Source organism: Rhinolophus sinicus, chromosome 16, assembly GCF_057876585.1.
Source record: "Rhinolophus sinicus isolate RSI-liver-muscle chromosome 16, RSI-T2T, whole genome shotgun sequence".
NCBI lineage: Eukaryota > Metazoa > Chordata > Mammalia > Chiroptera > Rhinolophidae > Rhinolophus > Rhinolophus sinicus.
Genome location: NC_142516.1, coordinates 114,943,444 through 114,967,593, shown reverse-complemented (window position 1 = coordinate 114,967,593; position 24,150 = coordinate 114,943,444). Strand labels below are relative to the sequence as shown.

At 39.1% G+C, this 24,150-nt stretch overlaps 1 pseudogene; it reads right to left on the bottom strand.

Annotated features, from left to right (window-relative positions):
* Positions 1 to 18,505: 18,505 nt before the first annotated feature.
* Positions 18,506 to 18,917, bottom strand: LOC109449638 (large ribosomal subunit protein eL31 pseudogene; annotated as a pseudogene).
* Between the last annotated feature and the right edge of the window lie 5,233 nt (positions 18,918 to 24,150).

Sequence of the window (24,150 nt, the reverse complement as noted above, 5' to 3'; positions counted from 1 at the left end):
AAAAAGGCATGATTTTTTTTTTTTAAGATTAAAAAAAATTTTTTATTGGGGAAGGGGAACAGAAGTACACACTGTTCCCCAATAAAAAGGCATGTTTGATGACGGAAGCAGTACCATGGAAATCATTTGGAAATACCCGAGCGAGAAGGTAGCAGGTCCTCTTTACTGGATGGCACTCCTTCCAAAATGCTCAGTGCAGTGTGTACTTACGTGCAACCTCTATGCCATCACATTTTTAGTACTTCAATGACATTCGTGTGAGAATCATAGTTTATCTTACATTTAAAATTTATGATGTGTATATGCACAAGAGTGGTTTATAAGCTTTTCTTCTGCAGACACGTGCAGGCTGATTGGGAGACTGCTAAGGACGACCTGTGCTGGGAGCCACACTGTTTTGTGGCTTCTGCCTTCCCTACCCCAGAGTGTATATAAACATCTGCCTGAATTTTGTAAAAGTTTTCTTTTTTTTTTTAACATCCTTCTCACTGTGGTTTGGGTTAAAAGGTGTTTTTTTGTTTGTTTGTTTGTTTGTTTTTAATAGTTTTATATTTTACACTTAATTCTTTAATTCTCTGGACTTTATTTTGGCACATGGAAAGATGTTAAGATCTTCCCTACCTCCCCAAATAGTTTACTGATTATTTTAGTGTTATTTGTTGAATACATTTTAACTCCTCCATTTATTTCCAATGTCACATTTACCACATATGGTACTCTCTTACGTGCCTTACGCACAATTTCAGGGGTTCCATTCATATCAGCCCTGCACGTGGATCTTTCTTTACTTTCTGTTCCACTCATTGATCATTCATTCTATTCTTTCACCTGCACCACACAACTTTAGGTAAGCTTAATATGTTTTAATATTTGGTAGTGCACCACTTAATTTCTTTCCTATTTTTAAAAGTTGAATGGCAGATTGTATTCTTTCCCAAGGGATGTGTGCATTGCTTAGTGGTTTTTTGGTTTGGGTTTTTTTTTTTTAAAGATTTTATTGGGGAAGGGGAACAGGACTTTATTGGGGAACAGTGTGCACTTTCAGGACTTTTCCCCAAGTCAAGTTGTCCTTTCAATCTTAGTTGTGGAGGGTTCTGTTCAGCTTTCAGTTGTTGTTCTTTCAGTCTTAGTTGTGGAGGGCGCAGCTCAGCTCCAGGTCCAGTTGCTGTTGCTAGTTGCAGGGGGCACAGCCCACCATCCCTTGCGGTAGTCGAACCGGCAACCTTGTGGTTGAGAGCCCACTGGCCCATGTGGGAATCGAACCGGCAGCCTTCGGAGTTAGGAGTACGGAGCTCTAACCACCTGAGCCACCAGGCCAGCCCTGATTTGGGTTTTTATTCATAAGACTTTGGAATAAGTTGGAAACATTCTATCAACATGAGATATTTTTCTTCTTGTCGTCTTATTACTAGTAACACGACACACAATTTTAACAGAATAAAAAGCATGATCTCATTTTTGACATCTCATTTTCTGATAGTGTTAGCAATATGAAACAAATTATAAGATACCCCTTCACATTGTGACTCTAAGTTTTCCTACTCCGGTATGCTGAGAATAATCAACTGATGTGGATATCATCAATTAATGCAACAGGCCATTTTTTTTCTCCAATGGACTGTGGAAATTCTGCCACAATATACAGACCAAAACAATTATGACTCTGACTACATTTCTGGAATGTTAAAATTGCCACCTGAAAAATAAAAAATTCAGTCAGCCAATCAGTTTGTCTCTGTGATGCTAAGCAATTGATTTCTCACGTTCTCCCCTCTCCGTGATTGAGTTACCCAACTCAGCAAGTTCAGTTTGGGCCTGGGGAGGCACAACTTTACAGTAGCACGTTGTTGCGCGCGCGCGCACACACACACACACACACACACACACAACCGGTAGGTCTTGCGAAGCATTTGCATACTCTAGAGAGTCAGAGCATATGTTTTAGAGATCCAGATGGTTCACAAAGCAGCTTGTGATGAAGTGACCTGGTGCAAAGGACCCATCAGTGGCCTTGCATTGTTAATAGTTAAATATGATTTGGCTTCTGTAATCTGAATTCATGAAATGAAAACAGAGCAGATACCACAGTTTGTACTTGTTGTGCCAAGTTAGGTTTCTCTGTGGATTCAAGAGATTTTTTTTTAATGTTGTTTTGTTGTATTTGTAATTAGCCCTTGTGAAGACAGGCTCTTTTTGATTCTGTAGTGATGCATTGCAGCTTTCGTTACAACAAATATCCATGACCCCTGGTGCCCAACTGTAAACAGTGATAGTTACTAGCCTCATTTGGAGACTAGCAGATGGCTTATAAAGTCCTCATTGGAGCTTAAATCCATTTGCAGCTTGCAGTGCACAAATGTTTATCTTTAAACAGTGTAAAATGTGTCAGAATGGATCTGCGTGCTGTTTTCATTAGTATTAATGCATTCTGATCCTAACAAGAAAAATTTCTTTAATTACACTTTTTTGGTTTATTTGTTTGCTTGCTTGCTTACTCTACGTGAAGTGATTCTCAGAATTTTTTTTTCTGGCTTCTTACTTTTTAGACGAACAAGCAAAGTTTTGTGAACCTCTTGCTTTTATCTTTTATTCATACTACAAATATTTACTGCATTACTACTATGACCCCGGCTAAAATTTGAGAGATGAAATGATGAATACAATATAGTAGATGCTCAATAAATACTTGCTGGAAGAATTAAACCAAAGTTAACAGCTTTATTTTATATAATGATGCTCTTCAGCTAAGTTGTACTTGAACACAATTTCCCGGATATAGAACCATATTATTTTTGTCTATAAACATTTCCTTTAAACTACAAAATGTTAGAAATTGGAGAAAGTGCTTTGTGTTAAAGACTTTTCTTAATTCAACACATGAAATTTTGAGTGCTAAGAATTGCCCAGATAAAATAATAATAGTGAACATTAATTAGGTACTTACAATGTGTCAGCACTTACCTATGATAAAGCCTTTATATTTATGACCTCACTTAATTCTGTAAAGTCTAACAAATCCATGGGGAAGGTACTATTTTCCCATTTTACAGATGAGACCAAAACTTAAAAATATTAATCAAGTTGCCCATGTTCTCCCAGTGGCACAGCCCAGATTCAAATAGAGGCACTCTGACTTCAGACCCCGTACTACTTTTAACCATCATTCATTAGTTACAACAGCTTTCACATCTAGACATCCGTATGTCTACAATAGTCCATTTCTACCCAGCATCTTTTGGGAGACTACAACTACTAGTACGTAACCATTCAGACTTTGGAGCCAGACTGCTTGGTTCAGATCTTGGGCTGCCATTTAAAGCTGTGTGACTTTGGACAAGTTACTTGACCTCACTGTGCCTTATTCTCCTCGTTTAGAAATTGAAGATAATTATAGTACCCACTTTATAAGGTTGGCATGGATTAAATGTCAATATAGTACGTGCTATTATTATACAATTAGCTAGCACTGCTATTATTATTACCATAGTTAACAAAGAGACAATTACTCTTATTTGAGCTCATGCTCAGTGTTGTTACATCTTCTGATTTTAAAGCGAAGATGAAAAGCCAGATGTTTAAAAATCTGAGGTTTCCCAATTTTTAAATGTCAGCACCTAAATGCAAATTTTCAACATTGCTGAGTGAGGAAAAGAAATTGTGTCTGTGGGCCATGTTCAGTCAACCGTAGCAGGTTTGTGACCTTTGGTGGGGGAACAGTAGTGAAGACCCACAGAAAAAGGACCAGAGAATGCAGGCATGTGAATGGGAAGGGTCTGAGTCACCTGGAATGGCTCAGTGTCTACACAGGTCTTTGGGAGACTCTCACTCAGCATATAATTGGTCTGACTGGCTTGGTCCACTCCGTTATGTTTCTAGCTGATAAGAATTCTTCTATTAGGTGCCCTATCCTTCATGTATTTTTTGTGTGTTTTTTTTTAAGATTTTATTGGGGAAGGGGAACAGAACTTTATTTTCCAGGACTTTTTTTTTTTCCAAGTCAAGTTGTTGTCCTTTCAATCTTAGTTGTGGAGGGTGCCGTTCAGCTTCAAGTTGTTGTTCTTTCAGTCTTAGTTGTGGAGGCCGCAGCTCAGCTCCAGGTCCCGTTGCCATTGCTAGTTGCAGGGGGCGCAGCCCACCATCCCTTGCGGGAGTCGAACCGGCAACCTTGTGGTTGAGAGCCCACTGGCCCATGTGGGAATCGAACCGGCAGACTTTGGAGTTAGGAGCACGGAGCTCTAACCACCTGAGCCACCGGGCCAGCCCCCCATGTATTATTATTATTATTATTATTATTATTTTAAAGATGATCGAATTGAGCCAATTACCTAAAATAAATCAAAAAGGAACTGAATGATAAGTTATAAGATTTCCATTTCTGAAAACTAGACTCCTTAGATTAACCACAGAGAAAGTGTTGTTTGCATGAATAAACCAGTGTTAAAAGTTACCTTCGAGCTTGAAGTTATCATATAATGATTTCCATTTCTATCATGGTTATACTGGAGTGTGTAGGCTCTACCATAATATATTGTGGTCCATAAGACTACAGGAAACTAAAACATGTTATCTAAATTGAAGTTAGTTTAGCTTCCGGCTATAGCAGCACGTGAGCCCTTTACAACATGGTTGTCAGCAGGCACAGCTGAAATCACTCCTGCCCCCAGTGCTATGCCCCAATTTCAGTGTTTTAGCAGCTGCCCAGGGATGCACTCCAGTGGATACAACTATCTAAGATAGATACATGGTTTGAAAACCTCAGTATGGCTAATGAGTATCCACATTAACATGAAGAATAAATAAAATAAAAGGATTCATAGGACACTGTGTGCTCAGATGTCATGAAAGGAAGTAAAGTGCTCTGTACGTGCCGACCACACCTTTCCTCCATGGTGTCCAGGATGGGTAAATATACTTACCACTCAACAGGGAAAAACCAGATGTGATGTATTCCAGCATCTGTCTTCTCTGTTGACGAATACCACGCTCACTATTGTGTTTTTATGAGGAATACCTGTTCTCTTCATTCCTCATTCATTGACTTATCATTCCATGACCTCCTCCCGTGTCCCAGGCATCAGAGGGGGGCAGAGAGGATACAGCAGTAAGCAAGCTGTAGTTCCTGCCCTTCAGGAGCGCAGGAGCTGGTGGGAGATACAGCCAAATTACAACATGATGCACAGGAATGAGAGCTAGGAGAGGGGGACATCAAGGAAGCAGTCACAGAGGAAGACACATCTATCTCCTTTACCTTACAGTGAAGTCTCTACCTCCCAATGCAACTAGCTCCATATGTCTGATTAGAAGGCAGAATGGCCAGCCCTGCGGGCAGTGCACTGCGCTTTCTCTCCATCTTTCTTTTCCTTCAGTCTAAAGTTCTTTGTACTGATTTCACTGCTAGCCCTTGCTTTTGACTCTCTTTTCTCCCCCCGCCCCGCTTTTTTCCCTCTCCATCTCTCACTCACTTTCTTCCCGGGGTAGAGCATTTCCTTTTATTTCGGGATCTGGGTGGGGTGGGGTGAGAAAGGGGCTTGTGGGCCACCAGTCCCTTTGTGACTGCACTTAGCTGCTCGGACTCTGCCATCTTCAGGAGAGGGACTGCCCTGCAAGGGGATTCAATATGATTTCTTGCTGGTGTCTCAAGAACTGAGCACAGCAGCTGGGTGAGCAGCTCACGTGGAAGAGCAAAGTCTTTTCTCTTAGTCGTGTGTATCAGCCTGTTTCTGTTCTGGGTGTGGAGTTGGGGGATCAGGAATACAAAACTGTCCAGGCAGCCAAATGTCAAGCAATTACACTGTTCCAAAGGGGGAAAGGCTAAATGAGCACATCATACTCAAAATACAATTGTGCTAAGGGCACTTGGAGAAATGAGTGGCTATTTTAGACTAAACCGCTTCTTAAAATAGGAACACTCACTTGCCAGGAATTGAAGGAAGACCACGGATTCCCTTCGAGGTACAGCGTTGTGGCTTGCCAGCAAAATGCTGTGAGCGGGCAAGGATGGGGCGGGGAGTTGCTCAGGGAACTGAGGAGTTGGGTTGGAGTGAAAACAGAATAGAAGACTTGGTATTCAATTTCCACTCCCTTGAAACACACTACCCTGTGGGGGCCATGCATAATTAATGATATTACCACGCAATAGTAGGACTACAGAGATCCACTCATAATGATGAATCTTTTTTCATTTTTATTGCACTTTTCAAGTATGCCAAAAAACATTAAAAGTTCATAAAAGAAAATAACTTGGCTCAATTGTGACTGATCTCATACCTGAAAATGAGGTTGTGGTACCACAAGCTTACCAGCCATCTGCGCTTACTGGGACAGTCCCATTTTTCACTATCTGCCATCCCAGGTGTCTGGATATTCCAGAGAAACTCTTGGGTTGGGGTACTGGCTTTTAGCAGTAGCAACACAGTCTTGCGAGACTAAATCCTATTTGATTCCAAAAATACTTTGAGGAAGGAAGTAGACATTGGTAAATAAGATGCTGAATTTGTCAGCTGATAAGAATTTATTATATCAAGTACTACCGATTGACCTCTTCAGCTTAAATTTTATTCCTCAAATTGTAGCTTACATACGGCCGACCACACAATAGCTGAGCCCTTGCTCGCTCACAGCCCCTACAGCTCTAGCCAACTGTGCTGAATTTTGGCCGCTCAGAAGCAGGCAGGGTGCGAATCTCTCCACGCTATGCATTTGGGAGGGAAATAGGTTTCTAGTCCTTTAATAAATAATCCTAGTTATTCGCCCATCCCCAACACATACAGAAAATCAATAGGGTGCAAGTGAGGAGGAAGCATCACCTGACAATGTTGAAAGGTAGATTCAAGGAAGTCTACCTGTGTGGCAGGGCCATCACTGCTCACCAAACACTCCCCATGCTCACCTGCACACTCAGTGCCTGCACTTTGGCAGAAGCGAAGTGGATGTTGTCACGTCTGGATGAGGGGTGTAAGAGCCAGTGGCAGAAGAGCCACTCTTCTGCCTCAGCGGTCCTGGAAGCTGCGTGTGGAAGGGGGGAAGCCAGCAGTTTGAAGCGACCTGGCTCAGTGACATGGAGGATATCACACCGGTCCACATGGACCTCATGGGAGCGGGAAACGAACCTCAATCACTGAGATTCCTATTTGTTCTGACTCCTGTTTTTTACCCAGGCATATCATCACTTACATACATTAATAGACTGTTTATCTTTTCTAAAGTAAAAACAAAAACACAGATCAGTCAGTATTTGTTGTGTCCCTATGATGTGCAAGGAGACATAATAGTGAACTCCCTCCCTGTGTAGCATTTTCTCCTTGGGAGACTCTGACACACTAGTCACTGTTCCCAGTGGTATCTGTCACCCTAAACTCTGAAGGCTAGTGACAATCCAAATCAGGAATATCTGTCACCTCCCACCCACTTCTGTGGAGCAAGCATTGGCTCTCATGCCAGAAACTCAAATTAGCTTTTGATGTTTAATGTCATCTAATCTTATCTATTGACTTATTTAAAACAACTGTGACTTTCTTAGTTTTAAGTATATATTCAAGCACATGTTGTACTTGCTAGCAGGTTAGTATGTCTTAAAACACATCATTTGAAATAATTTCAGATGCCTGATTTTCTTCCCAATTTATAGGCTTCCACGAATCCCTACTGTTCCCATCATAAAATTTCCAAAGCACCCCTGGCCCTGCACCTTCACTCCCAATAGGCTAACTTTAAAAACTACCTCTGACTTTTGGGTGTAGAGTAAGTAAGAGGTAGGGGTAGGCAGAGCAGAGAAAGTCAATCACCTTTGAGTTGTGTCAAATTCTTTTGAGTCATGTAACTGATGGAGCTTACCCTCACTCAGAAAGAAGAAACTCTTTGTGTCCTTATCACGGACCTTTAAGTAAAGAATAGCAAAAGTTGATCGGGGAAAAAGAGTAGGGAGAAGAGAGTGATTAATATACTCAATTTCTCAAGTGCAAAGAAATTTCAGTGAGCTGTAAAGTTTGAGCATGTGTGTAACTTTTTATTTTCCCTTGATGTATGATTAGGTTTACTAGCTCTCGGTAGTTAACATTTACACTCCAGCTGTAGCAGCAACACATTTTACATTCATTTGCAAATTAGTTTTCAATCTAGTGTATCTCCAGAAAAGGGGATAAAATCCTACTAAATAACACAAAATAGCTCTCATAAACCAGAATGTTATATTTTTGACAGAAGCTAAAGGGAAGAGGGAGAGATGAAAACTCGAGATTTGCTAAGCGTGTAAAGTGACGGATCCTCATTGCTGCAATACACATGTCATCATTTAATTCTCACTGCAACCCTGGAGGTAGAAATTATCCCCACTTTATACAGAAGGATACTGAGCCTTGAGAGAATATGGAGATTTCCTATGTTCAGCCGGCTGGTCCCTCTCCGGAAGGGTGGAGCTTGCACGCCGATCCTGGTGTGTTAGCTTGCTTTGCCTTTCTGCCAGACTGGCTACAGGAAGATGCCACACCACAGTTCCATCTTCAGGTCACATCCGGCCCAACTGGCTCTCCAAAGGAGTGAAGACGTGCACTTTCAACAGGGACAAAAATGGCTTCTTGGGAAGGGGCAGAAATCTCTTGCAAAGCACGAATATACACATAGTACAGAAACAGATCTCCAGCATACCTGTGCTATGAAAATCTCATGGAGGGGGGGCGGTGATTAGGAAAAAAATGTCTAGAGAATCTCCTTACAGGGTGATAATGATAAAAAGGTTGACAACAGTGGGCAAGGGGAAGAGTGGAGGCCTGAGCGGTAGGGGTGGCTGTTCAGTGAGCTCTTGGACCTGCTGTGCTGCCCTTGGTGGTCTGGGGCCACCATGGGTGTGATCTGCAGCCCCGGGCTCCTCCTGCTCTGTCTCCCCCTTTCTGAACATGGAAGTCCACACAAGGCACAGGCCACAGCCAGTAACGAGAATCTGTTGCGAGATTCAACCTGACCTTTGGGAACTTCACTGGTGGGTTTATCTCCCACACAGCAGAGGCAGAAAGGCTTCAAGGAACTGCACCGTAGCTCCCTTCCTCAAGCAGCTGGGGGACACCGGAAGTGGGAACACTCGAAGGGCAAAGATCCAAAGACCTCACATCTGTCCCATTCACAGAGCCCCCAGGTGTGGCCTCGGCCAGCGCCCCGTGTGCCGCTCTCTAGCTGCTCTGCTATAATTGGCAACAGGGTGAGGTAGGTGGGAGGCTTTTCAGAAAATGAAACTAATCTTGAGATGTAGCTCAAGATTCCTCCACCAAAGTGGGGTTTGAAGCTTTACTCCTGTGATCTTAGGGGTCTGTCCTCTCCCTCCCACAGGGGACCGTGCCAGTGGCTGCAGTGACTGATTCTTTTGTTACTTCCCTGCCCTTGACAGAGTAGAATTTAAGGCAAGCATCCCCTGGATTGTGGTCTTACTCAGTTATCATTTAAAAAATTACATGAGCTGTATGTAGTCCTAGGTACAATTAAGAAAAAAAGAGAAAAAGCGAAAAATGGGAACAAAAGAACAGTTGCTCCAATATCTGTGCCTTCTCTGCCTGGTGACAGGGTACAAGGTGCTTTCACTAACTTGTCTTTGTCTAGAAGAAGGGAAGGACTATTAAAGATTTTTAAATGCGAGATGAAGGAAGAGTTCTGTTAATGGTAGGAGGAAAACTATACATTTAGGTCACTCACTAACACACTTAAAAGAAAATGTCTCCAGTGACCATAAATAATTGGATTTCTTACAGGGGGCACACAATGCTTCAGATAACTCCTTTCCCCTTTATCTGGGTTTTTGATACCTGGTAGGAGGGAGTGGGGGAGAGACACTTCACAGTGGATGGAGGTAGATAAAAGGGAAAGATCTGACAGTTGCCTTTATTACCGTGCCGTATCATTTACCTCAGCCAGGAGTCACTAACATGCCAGGTCACCCCTGAGGTCGAGGGCAAGACGAGAAGTTTACACAGCCACGCGGAGTAGCTTGCTGGCTGGAGGCGTACATCAAAGTGTGACAACAAACATGAGAAGAAGATTTGTTCAGGTACAGAGATCAAGATAACAGTGCTTTCCTTGCAATATTCTACCACTTTGGTGGAAGGGGTGCTTTACATTTCCCCATCAGTTCTTTCTGTGCTTTTGAGACGGAGCAAACACAATTAAGGGTGCAGTGAAATATCCTGTTTCTTTAGAAATGAGCTCTTCCTAAAAATGTATTGTTTCACCAATGTCTTCCTCTGTACCAACTTCAAGTCTGAAATAGAAATCTCCCCGTTTTGTTGTGGTAAAATATATAGAACATAAAATTTATCATTTTACCCATTTTTAAGGGTATAGGTCTGTGGCATGAAGTACCTTCACATTGTTGTGTAACCAACACCACCATCCATCTCCAGAACTTTTCATCATCCTCTACTGAAACCCTGTACCCGTTAAACACTACCTCCCCATTCCTCCCGTAACCCCATAACCCCCCAGCCTCTGGTCACCACCATTCTACTTTCTGTCTCTATAAATTTGATTAATAGGCACCTCACATAAGTGGAATCATACACTATCTGTCCTTTTGTGTCTGGCTTATTTCACTTAGCAGAATGTCTTCCAGTTTCATTCATGTTGTTGCATGTGTCAGAATTGCATTCCTTTTTAAAAAATAACAATATTCCATTATGTGTGTATAGAACATTTTGTTTCTCCATTCATCCACTGATGGGCATTTGGGTTGTTTCCATCTTTTGGCTATTGAGATAGTGCTGCTCTGAACACTGGTGTAAAAGTATCTGTTTGAGACCCTGCTTTCAATTCTTTTGGGCATATAATCAGAAGTAGAATTGGTGGATCACACAGTAATTGTATGTTGCATTTTTTGAGGAACCAACAAGCTGTTCCCCCCTTTTTTTTTTTGCCCCTTAAACCTACATGGCTTTTTTATTGGGCACTATATGAAAATATTTTATGAGAGTAAAATGGTTCTGTAGACGAAATATTTTGAAATGAGGTACACTTTCCACAGTGGCACTGATTACTGTGTTTAGTGTCCAAACAGTGGTATCTGGTCAGGCAGATAGCATGTGAGAGATGCCCAGTGAGCGTTGTTTCTCACGAGACACCGCATTTCAGTAAATATCAAGCATATTGTCTTCAATATTAAGCCAAAGGCAGCAATCGAGTAGCTATCACTCTCCCAGAGTGGCCACTCTCCACTTGGGACCTGGATTTGCTGCCACCTAAGAAACCCAATGACTTCTGATTTCAGTTCATCAACGCCCAGTTCCCTGAGACTTTAGTGTAGTGGCAGCACAGGGAGACTTAGGAGACCTGGATGCTAATCCAGAGCCGTAGTTTCCCTAAGGACATTTGAGTTCAATGCTCTCTAAGTGGCCTTAGAGCTTTGTAATTCTGTGATTTAACAGTTACTCTGCTACTACGCTGTTGTCAAACATGAAAGACTCCTAATTCTGGTTCCTTTAACAAATCGTATAATTTTTAAAAACTGTAATAATTCCTCACTTTTTTTCCTGGTGACTACTAACAACTTCTGGCTCAGTCGTGGAGGATTTCTAGTTGCACCAATGTTTCAGCAGCCCCCTGGGTACTTGTGGATTTGCCCATTTATGAATACCTAGTAGTTGTGAGTTCTTCTGGTCTCATCTCTCTCAACATTATGAGGCCTGAAGAGCACCCTTAGAAAGAAGAAGACACTGGGGACCTCCAGTGGGTGTCTATAATTGACTATATGGAGATACGTACCACTTTCCCTTCAGTTAAAATTCAATTCAGTGCAGAAAGTAAGATTGTACAGGTTTTTCCCTCAAAGACTACTGTGTGATAAAGATGATTTCCCAGTTGTTGTTTTTTTTTTTTTAAATGAAAAAAGTAGTTTGAATATTGGGTCTGGAGTTCCAAGTTCAAACTAGTTGCTTATTGTAGTTCTTGTTATAACAGTGCGGGGAGGCTGGCCAGAATTCCTAGGGGCCATTGGGAAAACCAGCTGATGGGAGTTTTTCATTTGCAAGAAATTAAAACAACACCAAGGTTAACGGGCACTTTCTTATTAGCTAAAATCTTGGCCAGGCTTGTAGTGGAAAAGGTTGATTCTGTGAAATGTGCCATCCGGGTTGTCAGATTCTGTGATGGGTTTATTTGTTCAAGATGATAGATGCGGATATTTGTGTTTTGTTTGTGATGTTGCTTAACTTTGTATGATGAGTAGTATGACTTCAAGAAATCTCAAATTTCTGCAGTGATTAACAAAACCATCCAATTAACTTTAGATTAAGGAGGTAATGGTATGATACATAATAAAACTCCTGCACTACCACTATGAAGGGGATATTTAATTGTGTTATACACATATTAAAATTTAAAACACAACAAAGTCTATAATCCATATGTGTATGATTTAAAGACTAATATTTCAAAGATTCCATCACACAAATGAAAAAACAGAATATTTCTCGTACCTCGGAAGCCCTGTGTGCTCTTCCTCCAGGACATTCTACTCTCTCCTGCTGGAGGAGTGGTTTGTAACCCTGGCTACACATGAGCATCACCTGAGGGGCTTTTGAACCGTACTGATGCCAATCCTGGTGACACATTAGAATGAGGGAGTACACATATAAAATGATATAATATGATATGGTATGATAGGATAGGATCTGATATATGATGTGACATAGTATGTGATGTCATCAATTTTGATTTTAATAAACAGCATGCAGCTAAGGGTAAACGACACTGGACTAAAGAGTTCTTCTGAAACTTTAATCTTTTAACGTAAAGATCTTGTTAAAAGGTAGCCCTTAACGGGCTTGCACATCCTCTGTTAGATCTCTTCCCTGGTACTTTATATTTGTGTTTCTATTACAAATTTATCTTAAATGATTGTTTCCAGGCTATTAAAATATATTGGCTCTTTCAGATGCATATTATCCAGCAAACTTGCTATTTACTCTCTACAGCCTCTGTAAATATATCCACATGTTAATTCTTAATTAGTTTAACTATCTCCCTCTCTCTTTCTTTCTCTTTTACTAATCTTACTTGTCAAAGACCCAACTTTTGACTTCGTTGATTCTCTCATTTGCAACTATGTTTTCTATTTCATCCATTTCTGCTTTTATACTTACTATTTTATTCCTTATACTTTTTGGGACTTATTCAGCTATTTTTTTCCTACTTCATAAATTGGATGCATAGGTCATCAAATTGAGACTTCCTTCTCTTCTAGTATAAGCATTTGAGGCTATAAATTTCTCTCTCAATATCACTGTATCTCATATATTTTAATATATACTAGTCGATGATTGTTCTCGTCTAAATATTTTATAACTTCCATTATGGTCTCTTCTTTGAAATTGTTTAGAAGTGGGTTTTGTATCTCCAAATGTATCAAGATTTTCTAAGTTTTTTGTTATTGATTTCCAATATAATTGTCTAGTGGTGTAAGAATATATTCTGAATAATAACAACCCACTGGAATTTATTAAGGTTTCCTGTAAGCCTAGCATGTTGCCAGTTATTTAAGTGGGTGGATGTATACATGATAAGAATATATATTGAGAGAGAGAGAGAGCGAGAGAGAGAGAGAGAGAGAGAGAGAGAGAGAGAGAGAGAGAGAGAGAGAGGAGAGGGCACAATAGCTACTGTTTGTTTACTGTGCTGTTCAAATTTTTCACATTATTACTGATTCCACTGGAATTGGAATTCTAGTCTATTGAGTTATACCTTCTGACACTAACCTCTGTCTCGTAACTTATCTTTCATATTTTTAACTCTTGGTCTGTTTGTTCTGTACTCTGGGTTTTTCTTTGGATCTGTCTTCTGGATATGAAGATATACAGGCATGTATTATATTCTGTTTAACTTTCCATTGAGTTTCTAGTTTCAATGATTAACTTTTATCTCTAAAAGTTCTAGAGAGTTCTTCTCTAAAATCATTGCCTATGTGATTTCATATTCCCACCAGCGATGTCCAGTATCCCACATTCTCACCAACACTTGGTACGGTCATATTTTTTATTTTAGCCATGCTAGTTGGTGTTTAGTGCTATGTCACTGAGGTTTTCATTTACATTTCTATGCTGCCTAATGAGATCAAGCAGCTCTTCTTATGCTTTTCGGCTATTCCTGTATCTTATCTTGTGAGTATGAAACACTTTCACCTATTTTAAAAAAATTATCTGACATTATTATTACTGAGCTGGAGGAGTTCTTTATATATGCTGTGTATAATTTCAGTCATATATGTGTATCAAAAATATTTTCTCCTAATCTGTAGTTGTCTTTTAATTTTCTTAACAGTGTCTTGTGAAGTATAGAAAATTTTGATTTCATAAAGTCCAATTTGTCAACTGTTCTTTTGTGTTTAGTGCCTTTTGTGTCCTGCCTACAGAAGCTTTGCCTATCCCAAGATTATAACAGTTTTAATGTTTTCTTATGGAAAATCCATAATTTTAGCTTTTACAATTAGATCTATGATTCATTTAGAGCTATTTTTTGTGTGTGATGTGAAGAGTAGGGTTTTATTTTGTGTCCCTCATAGATAACGTGTTCCCTCTCCATTTGTTGAAAAGGCTGTTCTTTCTCTCATTGAGTTACCTTGGCACCTTCATCAAAACTTAGTTGCTCGTATATACATGTGGCTCTATTTCTGGACTCTATAACATTGATCTAAATGTCTATCTTTATACTAAAACCACACTGTCTTAATTTCTGTAGCTTTATAGTAAACCCTGAGAGCAGCTAAGGTAAGTCCTCTAACTTTGTTCTTTTTCAAAATAGTTTTGGCTCTTCTACATCTTTTCATTTCCATATACATTTTAGCATCAGCCTGTCAGTTTCTACAAAAGAAGAGTCCACTGAGATTTTTATTGGTGTTGTGTTTAACCTATACATCAATTTGGAGAGAATTAACACTTTAACCGTATCCATTCCATGAACAAGGTATATCTCTCCATATATTAAGATCTCTAATTTTTCCCAATAATGTTTTATTGATTTTGAATGTGTAAGATATGTCTTATATATATCTTATCAAATTTATCCCTGTCTTTTATTCTCTTATGCTATTGTAAATAGTATCATTTAAAAATTTCATTTCCAGTTCTTTATTGTAATATAGAAATATAATTGCTTTTGATGTATCGACATACCCTGTGACCTTGAAACATTAACTAATTAGTTGCAGTAGTTTTTTTTCTTTTGTAAATTTCTTAGTAGATGATCATGTAACTTACAAATAAAGACAGTTTTACTTTCCCCTTCCAATCTATATATGCTTCTTTTTTTATTCTTGCTTTATTGCCCTTAGAACATTGAAAAGAATGTCGAATAGCAGTAGTTAGAAAGCACATCTGAGAGAGGACATATTTTCCTGGTTCCTGATAAGAGAGGAAAAGCCTCTTACACCATTAAGTACGTTAGTACTAATGTTTTTGCAGATGCTGGGCCAAATGAACAGAAAACTCATTCCAGGATTTCAATGTGGCAGAACCAGCAACTGATAACGGGACTTCACTGAGCCTTCTGTGTAGTTGTACAGATTGATGCTCAAATTAATAGGAGATGCAGAAAGTTCTCACTTCAGAGTGAGGATTATGTCATTCTTATCAAATCTTTTCCCAAACCTTGTTAGTGCTTACGTTACAGAACTACTTTAACACCTTGTTCTATATATAAAGACCTCTGGGCTGAGAGAATCCTGGCTGAACATCATGGTGAAAACTGTGATGCTTAGAGTAGCTAAAGCTGGTGAGCAGCACCAGTTACAAAACTATTCAGCCTTAACCAGTCATATTTTGCTCTATACGTGTGATATATTTATTGTGTTTTTATTTTTCGCTTCTCAGGGTTAATTATTAATTCAATAACGGGTTTCTGGTGTGCCTAACTACCAATGAAGAATGCTGTCTTCCCAGTTCATGCATGTTCATGGACTTGCCTTTTTCATAGTGCATTTCGGACAAAATCCAGGTTTTAAAAGAAAATTTTTGGTGTTCATAGAACTTATATAAATTGTTTCTTATTAACACAAAAACCTACAAGATTTTAAGATGCATGACTTTTCCAATTATTCTTCATTTACTGGGGAGGTTAGATTGAGTTTGGTCTTTGGCCAGAATATATGTAAAATACGTCCAGTGGATGCAATATCATTTACCTTTATTGTACTTATAGATCTTGGTTAGAGAAAATAACTGGATTTATTGCGTGTTACACAGAAGAGAAAATTATTAAATTATTGCTTGCCAGGGTTCTTCCTTCAAACCTTTTCTGGAGGAAAATTGTCAACTCAGAATTTCTCTTATGGGTCTCAGAGGCTAGTAACTTATTGAATACAGAAAATGTCTTGTTTTAAACTTATATACATGTGAAAAATCACCTCTTTAATAGTCTCTAGTGTGATATAATGTACAGCTTAGGCAATAGCTGTCGGTAGATTTAACTATATTTATAGAGAGGCACAGATACATATATTCTTGGACTTCTCCACATGTCTTCAAGAATTTTTCTTCTGAGGCCCATTCCCGGGGCTTTTTGTTTAGATGAAAGGAAAGATGACTGTTTGGCCTCCACTGACAGTCCCCATTATTTATGTGTTCCAGTCTAAAATTTAGTCTAAAAAGCAAAATGTGCCTTCTTCTCACCAGAGCATTAGAAAAGGCTCTACAGCATTGAATATTTATAAATTTGGGGAAATTGAGAAACTGTATTTGAAGGTTATTGCCTGAACAAGTAAACTAAGAATTTGGTTTTACCTTCATAATTTTGACATAGCTGGTACTACAGATATCTGATGGAATTCTACTGTCTATGACAATAAAATCATGATTCAAGGTTACTGTTTGTTTAGGGCACACAGGAAGAGGGGGCAAGATGAATCTTTGCTGTGGTTTTGGTTTGCAACCATAAAACTCTGGGGTGAAACCACACAATCAGGCATTCATTTATGTAAAAATGTGCATCTAACAGGAACTAATCCCTCTCTGACGTCTTTTTACAGAATACTTTTTACAGAATATTAATATTAGGAAATACGGTTACATGCAGCATTATATTATTGGATTCTGACTCAGTCCTTTTTGTCCATTAACAAATAAAAAGGATTTTAAGACTGCAATATAATTTTAGCAATCCTGGAAACTTTATAGCAACAAAAGTACAGATTTGAAAGCACCCACTCTTCTTACCTATGCTCAGATATTTTTTAAATAGTTCTTCATGAAAATCCTAGATGGTTTCAAGATGCCTCTAGGCATATGCCTAATGCTAGTGGGAAAACAGCAGGTTCCTTCACTTTTTTTCTGATAGAAAAAGGAGCATTAGGACTTCGTGTCAATGGGGGGGGAGGGGGGGCTTGCCAAGTGTCCAGATGCCACAGGAATTAGCTCAGCCAGCTTTGTGTATATAGGCCACATCTGCCCCTGGACATAGAGTTAAATATAACAGTAAAAGAAGAAATACTGAGAACTAGGATCAATATTTACTTACCAAAGTAGATTGGCTTGGAAAAATTAACTTTAGCCTTGTTATCACAGTAAGAGTGACAGTTTCTAGCTCTTGGTTCTATGGGAGAACAGATAACTGAGTTGCAAATATGAGGAAAGAATTCTTCCTGATAGGTGTAATTGATGCTAGAATAGGAGATTGAAAGTATGTGGAGTATGGCTGGGTGCCAGCCAGACAGGTCTTTTTTTCTTGTCGAGTAGTTGCTTCAAATCCTCCTGGCTTCTGCGGTGAATTTTCTTGCTGATTGATGAACATTGGGAGCCATAACTTCAGGTGAGAGATTTATCTCCTTGAACTGTACAATGTCAGAAGGCAGAAGAGCAGCTTTCTGATTCCTTTCTGATTCTAGAGACTACCATATTAGTTGGGGAACTACTATCTGCTGTAACAAGGGACACAAAAAACCTTGGTGACTCAAAAAGATGGCAGTTTATTTTCATTCAAGTCGCAGTTCAGGGCATGTGTTCTGTGTCGGCAGGTGGCTCTCCTCTACGTGTTTGTCGTTCAGGAACTCAGGCTGACAGGAGCTCTACCATCTTCAGTTCCTGACTTCCAAGGTCAGTATAGAATGAGCCATCTTAGCTGACAGGAATGGTGAAGTTCAGGGTTAGAGACTTAGCCGTGTGAGAAGAAAATTGTACTCATTACTTCTGGTCTCATTTCTTCAGCAACAGCCGAGTCACTTGGACGTACCAAATTGAAGAAGGCTAAAAAAGGCAATCCCTCACTTGCACGGTCTTTGAGAAAGTCTACACTACATCTTAGATCTGTGTGTGGAAGGTTTTTATAGAACATTGACTCTAAAACTGTGAAGGGTCTGAGATGTTACCCTACCTACAGCTACACACATTCTCTCTCTCTCCCTCTCTCTCTGTCTCTCTTCCTCTTCCTCCTGTCACTCTCAGAAACACTAGACCTCTGGATCAGAGGGGGAAAAACTGTTTATTTACTCACAGAACATCACAGCCAGTTCTTAGAAAATATTCTAAAATATTTAAGGGTAAAAATGTCATGATGTCTGCAATACTTTTGTTTGTAACAGCTTTGTGAGATATAATTCACCAATTAATGTTTGTAGATTTTTGAAAGTGGTAACAGGTCCATAGGTAACCAACACATAGAGCTTATTTGGTGAATCTTCATCCTCATCATGTCTTCTGGGCAATGGCACCTGGATACCGTAATGACATTCTTTGTTCCTTTGGCCCAAACAGCTTTGTTGAGTCTAGTATCAATGCGCACATCTGGACATGCCATCTCCTTCATGGCAAATTTCCAGATCTCTTTGAGTGCCCAAGGTCACGGTTCTTGAAACCCACTCCATGGATGTGCCGGTGAATGTTAATGGTGTATTCTCTGGTCACTACCTCAGTGACAGCAGAACAGCTCTTTTTCTCACCACCTGTCTTTGCAGGAGCCATTCAGCCGGGCCCAAGTTGGAAAAGATTGTACATCATTTGTTTTTATTGCCAAATAATATTCCATTGTATGAACATATCACATTTTATTTCTCCATTTATCCATTGATGGACATTGGGGTTGTTTTCATCTTTTGACTATTACGAACAATGCTGCTACAATGAACATTCTTATACAACCTTATGGATGGACATGTTTCTATTTCTCCTAGGAGTGGAATTGTACTTGAGTGTTTTTATTATGAAAGCATGCTGTATTTTGTCAAAAGCTCCTTCTGCATCTACTGAAATAAACACATGATATTTATCGTTAATTCTATTGATAAGATGTATTACATTAATTGATTTTCAGATGTCAAACCAACCTTGATTTCCTGGAATAAAACCCACTTTGCCATGATGTATAATCCTTTTTATATGTTGCTGAATTGGTTTGCTAGTATTTTGTTGAGGATTTTCAGATCTATATTCAGAAGGAATATTGGTCTGGAGTTCTTTTTTCTTGTGATATTTTGTTTAGTTTTGGGAATAGGGTACTTATGGCCTCATTGAATAAGTTGAGCAGTGTTCCCTTTTCTATTTTTGGGAAGTGTTTGTAAAGAATTGTTATTAATTCTTCTTTAAATGTTTAGTAGAATTCACCAGTGAAGTCATCTGGATCTGAGTTTTTCTTTGTGGAAAGTTTTCTTTCTTTTTATTTTAATTTTGTTATTAATTAAACATCTTTAATGTTATAGATGGATGCAGATTTTCTAATTCTTCTTTAGTCAGTTTCAATACTTTATGTCTCACTAAAAACTTGTCTATTTCATCTAGTTGTCTAATTTATTGACATACAATTGTTCATAGCATTCCCTATAATTCTCTTTATTTCTTTAAGGCTGATAGTAATATTCTCTCTCATTTATGACTTTAGTAATTTGAGTCTCCTCTCTGTTTCCAGGTTAATCTAGCTAAAGATTTGTCCATTTTGTTGGTCTTTTAAAAAAATCAGCTTTTGGCTTCATTGATTCTCTGTTGTTTTTCTAGCCTCTATTTCACTAATTTCCACTCTAATCTTTATTATTTCCTTCTTTCTGTTTGTTTCAGGTTTAGGTTGCTCTTCTCTTTCCAGTGCCTTAAAGCGGAAGGTTATATTATTGATTTGAGATGTTTCTTCTTTTTAACATAGGCATTTACAAGTATAAAATTTCCTTTAAATACGGTTTTAACTGCATTTTATGAGTCTTGGTATGCAATGTCTTCATTTCCATCTCAAAATGCTTTATAATTTCTCTTGTGTTATGAGTTGAATTGTGCTCCCTCCCCCCCCCCGCCCAAGTTCATACATTGAAGTCCTAACCCCCTGTACTTTAGAATGTGACCTTATTTGGAAATAAGGTCATTACAGATGTAATCAGTTAAGATAAGGTCATAACGGAGAAGGGTGGCTTCAAAATATCTTAAGAGAGTTTAAATATCTATAAAAATATACTAAAAACATTACAGAATATATATGCAATACGTCTAAGAAATTGTTTCCAGAATTCACACAGGATTCCTGCAAATCAATAACAAAAAGATAGACAATGCACTAGAACATTAGAAAAGAGGACAAGAGTTTGGCTCAGGCCATACAAAAGGGGGATATTTAAGGAGCCAGTGAACATATGAAAAGCCCTATCATGATTTTTCAGGGGGATACAATTATAATCCACCAAAATAACCAAAGTTAAAAAGGCTGCCACTACCATGGGATGGCAAGGGATACCTGGTGGTAGTGTAAATTGGTATAACCACTTTGGAAAACTGGCATTAGCTATTAAAATTGAATATGTCTATATGCATCCTCTGACCAAACAATTTCCCTTTAAGGTATAGACCCAACAGAAAGGCATACCTATGTGTATCAAAATATATTAACAATAATGTTCTTACAGCATTAGTCAGTCCAAACGAAAAACAACCAAAATGCCCATCAACAATAGCATAGGTAAATAAATTGTGGTATACTCATGTGATGGAATGCTATCAGTGATGAGAATGAACAAACTATTGTTCTGTATAACAAAGTGGAGTAATCTCACAGAAATTGCTGAATGAAAGGAACCAAACGCAAGAGAATATATAAGTCTACATATGAGTCCATTATAGGAGAATACATATCTATTCTTTTATATAAAGTTCAAGCATAGGCAAAACAAATCTGTGGTGTTAGACGTCAGCATGATCGGTAACTTCAGGCAGAGGGAAGGAATAGTGATCGAGTGGGGCCAGGGTAAGGGGGTTCCTGGGGGACTATCATCTTTTATAGACCTGGGTGGAAGTTACATGGGTGTGTTCACTTGGTTAGAGTTCATTAAAATTCGTGCCGTTTTCCATATCATGCACATTGCTATACTTCATGTATGTAGGCTTTATAAGCTATACACCAACAATAAAGTGCTTTTATAAACTGGGACTGTGGAACTAAGCAGAGTGTCAGCTGAAAGATACAATCCACTGTCACTTTCAGTGACTAAAGCCTTTACTATTTTCACCTTACAGCAGTTTAGACAAATTTAAGTTTTGTTTTTCTAGGAGTGGACAAACATCTTAAGGTTGAATCTGCATACCTAAAGCTATGAAGCGATGACAAATGTCATAGGTCTTCACTTGTGCTCTAACATCCAGACACAAGGACAACTGAGAAACATCCCAGATGAAGTTCCTTATCTTCCTTATTCATTTTTTGAACTCTGAGTTACTTTTCAAATTTGCAAATTGCTGCTAAGCACATATTGCCATGTTTCCCTGAAAGTGAGACCTAACTGGAAAATAAGCCTTTGCATGGTTTTTCAGGGGGACACCCCCTGAACATAAGCCCTAATGCATCTTTTGGAGGAAAAATTAATATAAGACCCGATCTTATTTTCGGGGAAACACGGTAGCATTAAATACATTAACATTCCTCAGAACAAATGTCAGAGTGAATACAAAACCTGTCCTCTTACCTAGAACATATGCTTTTAACAACAACAGTGGTAATATTTCATGTACCAAAGATGAACAGTTTGGCTTGTGCCTTTTTTATGAATTCAATCTGTTCCTGGTCCCAAGCCTGTAGTATGCCTCTTTCTTTCTGAATGGCTCTCAAAAATGATATGACAATCTGTACATATTTCCCTTTACCACCAAGGGTACTAATTTTTTGGAAGACATGGGAACAGATGAGAGTGTTTGGTTCTGGGAATGGAAATTACAGATGGATAGAATCCCATTACAATGCGTTTCACTGGCATTTTCTATTGAGCAATTAGCCCTTGTCTGAGTGGAAAGGCTTCCTGCCATGTCCTGAAGGGAATAAGGCAATATGGGTTTTTATTTATTCTAGAAAAACAAATATTTTGTATTTCCAGCTTCTTTAAATTTCAGATAGAAGTATTCTTTTGCCAAAGAGGATGATTTTCTATATCAAAGGCTAAGGCTGTGTGTGTGTGTGTGTGTGTGTGTGTGTGTGTGTGTACAAAGTATGTATCCTCTATCCTGTGAGTGGAGTATAAATGTGACTGTAAATGAAAGGCGTATTAGGGATTCTTATTTTGTCATTAATTTGCTTTACAAAGTATTTTAAAATCCAATTAATTTAATCTAATATTTAATATAGCAGAACCGACATGCCATCAGATTGCTTGACAAAATGCTGTAAGTAATAACTCACTTAAAGCAAGATTTTGTAAAAGTATCACAAGCACAATAAAAGTCACCAGGTGTCTCTTATTTTGGTAGATGCTGTCATTAGTCAAAAGTAAGCACATACGCAAGTAAAAATGCTAACAAAGACTTATTTGTTTTATGAAACTGACCAAAATATTGACGGCGTAGCTCCTTTTTGTGGATGCTCTGAGACGTTTTAGAATAAAGGGTATCGTGTATTTCTATCACTAGTTTTCCTTAGTCTTTAAAAGGCTGTGTACTACTACTCAGACATGCAAAGAACACCCAGCTTATTTCTATAACTGATATAATCTTGTTCTCAAACCTTTGGTCTAGGTGTGCAATAGGCTTGTGGGAGGGGGAGGAAGAACTTGCCAATTAAAGCTTTCTTTTCTGGTTTAAATAACTCTCTTCCACGGTGGCCGGTTGGCTCAGTTGGTTAGAGCACAGTGCTCATAACACTCAGGTAGCTGGTTTGATTCCCACACAGGCCAGTGAGCTGTGCCCTCCACAACTAGATTGAAAAAAGTCAACGACTTGACTTGGACCTGGAAAAACACACTATTCCCCAATATTCCCCAATAAAAATTTAAAAAAAGAAAGAAAGAAAAAAACTCTCTTCCAGGTAAATGGGTGTTCAGAGTCTTTCCCCTTTGCCTTCTCCTGACCGAGACAATGTTGGGTACAGAGACAAGCTTCAGTGGCCTCATGGTGGCCTGGAGAGGAGGCCTCAGGTCTTCAAGTTTAGCCTGTCCTGTCCTCTGAGCCTTACTGGTCTCAGTGTTGGTGTCCCCACTGCCTGCTCCCTGTGCACTGCTGGCAGTCACTGCGGACTCCGTGGCTGATGAACTTGTGGTGTATTTTCTCGGTCTGGGCCCTTTCGACATCCTCACTGCCTGAGTCCTACCTCAGCTCTTGCTCCCATTGCTGACTTGTGACTCTGGGTTGTTTTCCCTTCTGCCCATGGTTCCACCTCCTTTTCTTTCTCTCTTCCTTTCTCCCTTTCTCTCTCCCTCCTTTTTGTTTTCTCCTCCACTAGTATTTATTGAGTAACTACTATGTGCAAAGCCCTGTACTAGGCACATGGAATCCATGAATAAGATCCCTGCCTTTTTTGGATCCTCCATTTTAAAGAGGGGAGTTGGACAATAAGCAATAAGCCGAAGTAAATTATATAATAGATTTAAAGATGATGAGTGTCATGGGGAAAAGAAAAGAAAAATGAAAGCAGGGTAAGTGAGAAGAGGACTGCCAAGAGGGGGAAGGGCAGGTGTAGTGTTAAACAGAGTGGTTGGGAAAGGCAGGGCAGCGAGGTTCTATGAGACTCAAAGCTTGTACAAGTTGGGAGGATGTCCACCTTAAGAAACACATGTAAAATTGTCAATAACAACTTAGTCTCCAAAGTGAATATTTAGTTAGATTGAGAAAAGATTACAAGAGATTACTGTCACATTGCCGTTATAGGTCCCTGGTTTGTGACTAGGCAATTTACCAGAAGCGTTTCCATAGAAAATGCTTCCTAGTTGTGAATGGGTGTCCCCTTCTCCACACTGCACGACTA